Raw genomic sequence first — 2,378 nt, 5'->3', positions numbered from 1 at the left:
TGATAGTTATATTTTTAAGACAAAGATTATAAACTATATGAACTTATTTGTTTGAAGACTTTTTCATTTATAGTATGTATTTTGTTTTACTGATAATATTCTATTTTTGTAAAATGCTGTACCTGCCTTAAAGATATTTGAAGCCACTTGGTGCATAGAGAATGTTCTGCTATCAGAGTCAATAAAATGTTTTGAAGAACAGCTGGAGGAGAAGACATACAAAGGAAGAATAAAAATGGGTTGGAAAGACAGAGAAAAGCAATAACAGGGAGAAATAGAGAGAATCCTGAAGCAGAAATAAGGAGAAGGTGATGATCAGAAGGAGGCACACTGTACAACTTTAAGTTGCCCGTTATGTTTTAAAACAGTGCATATTATGAATTTTGAACTCCTCATTTAGTGGATTTCCATCTTCTCTGATTTCATATGTTTACTAAAAGATGGAGAGCAATAGAGTAGCTGTGTAGTAAATATCCACTGGCATCAAAAGAAGATAAAAGGTTAAGAATGTGTATGAATGGATGTGACAGCAAAATATGAAGGGGCAAACTGGGTGTTTGGTGATTCAGCTCACTTATAGAACACTCATTGTCCAAAAAATTACAAAGTTATTGATCAAAATATGGCTTTATCTTCCCAGAAGAGTTTTATTTATCCTGCTTCTAATATGTGTAGCTTTCATGAGGGTAATGTAAAGCCTAGAAGTCTAAGAAGTTGTTTTTATTTGTTCAACAAAGCAACACCTCTAGAAAACTATGCCTTAAACACATAGAGAAATTTCAATAAAATATTTCACAAAGTGTATTTGTAAAAATAGGTACAAAACTGTTCATATGAAAAATAAAATTATAATTCTTTCCAAAATACAAAGAAATTGAATGTAATACATTCTTATACTTGCTGCTTTCTAGTTATGGTTGAATTATAAAATGTAGATGATATGAGATTCCCCTCTGCATGCTGTGAATGTGTTTCATTACCACTGATTAATAAAGAAGCTGCTGTGGTCAATGGCTAAGTATATTTCTAGCTAGCTCTGGAGTCTCACTATTTTACAAATTACTGAGATTATTATTATACATTATTTTTAAATCTAGATGGACCCAGAGAGCTTGTTTGCAAAAATAGTAAAATATGTAAAAAAACAACTTCCCAGTTTCAAATAAAAACATAAAACTAAAAACAAAAGTAAGAGAGAGAGAGAGAGAGAGAGAGAGAGAGAGAGAGGCACAACAGTTCTTTATTTCTTTTTAATCAAGAACTGTTGATGATGGCATAAAACTCCTAGGAGTCCTTCATGACCCAAGTTCCCATTGTATTTGAAGTTTTTCCTGGTGGGGGGATCACTTAAAATTTGTCAGTCATTGTAGGCCAGGAATAGGTACCTCTTCAAACAAGATATGAAAACTCATGTTAAGCAAAGCATATTATTGGGAATCATGGTTTTATATGAAAGTAGGGAAGGACTGCGAGGAAACATATCTAACCACTTGATTCTATATGATACACTCCAGGATAAGGAACTAGCAGAGACCAGATGTGTGATCAACACAATTGAACATGAATTTTACTATTATTTGAGTGCTACAAAACCAGAAATATATGTATCTTGAAAAATCTTCACACTCAAGAAGCAAATTGAAAAATATCAAAATTGTGAGCGTGGGGTTTATTATATAAGGCAATACAATGAAGTCAATTTGAAATCAAGAAACAACAATGTGAAATAAAAGGGCAAAAATACTTTTGATAGGTGTCATAATTCTTTTACGGATGGAAATTTAGAGGAATAGAAAAATGAAAAAAAAATATGATGGGAAGGTTTTAAAAGGAAAATATCCCTTACCTTCTGACAAAAATGGTGGTGCAAATTTAGGAGAAGGAAAATTCAAGTAACTTGTTCTTTATCTCTATAAACAATGCTCCTGAAGAAGAAGTTATATTCTACATATTTTTTTATATTGGCAGAGAAGATAATTAATTGCTCAGGAGAGTGACCCACTGATGCTCTGGAGGCAGTCAACACCCAACTCATTAACAATTTCTCCTGGGAATTGGATTTTGAGTCACTGTTTCCCCAAGAGACAAATATCAAAAGATTTGCCTGGTTATGTGAGATAGAAAGTAAGAAGAATCAGAGGTAATGTATTAATTATTATAAAATAACTTCCTTTATATGTGATAATCTTATTTTGTGAATTGCTGGATAAAATATTGCAGAGGTGGATAACTACCTGTATCCTGGACTAATATAGCAAATTGAAAATGATCTAAAACTCTTTATTTGAATACACATTTCTGTTAGGTTTTAGTTAAGTCAGAGTACATATATGACCCTATGATGGAGGAAGGTCATTGGTTAATTAAATAAAGAAGCT

This window comes from Microtus ochrogaster, unplaced genomic scaffold, assembly GCF_000317375.1.
Source record: "Microtus ochrogaster isolate Prairie Vole_2 unplaced genomic scaffold, MicOch1.0 UNK200, whole genome shotgun sequence".
Lineage (NCBI taxonomy): Eukaryota > Metazoa > Chordata > Mammalia > Rodentia > Cricetidae > Microtus > Microtus ochrogaster.
The sequence above is the reverse complement of the archived record's forward strand: the minus strand, read 5'-3'. Positions refer to the sequence as shown.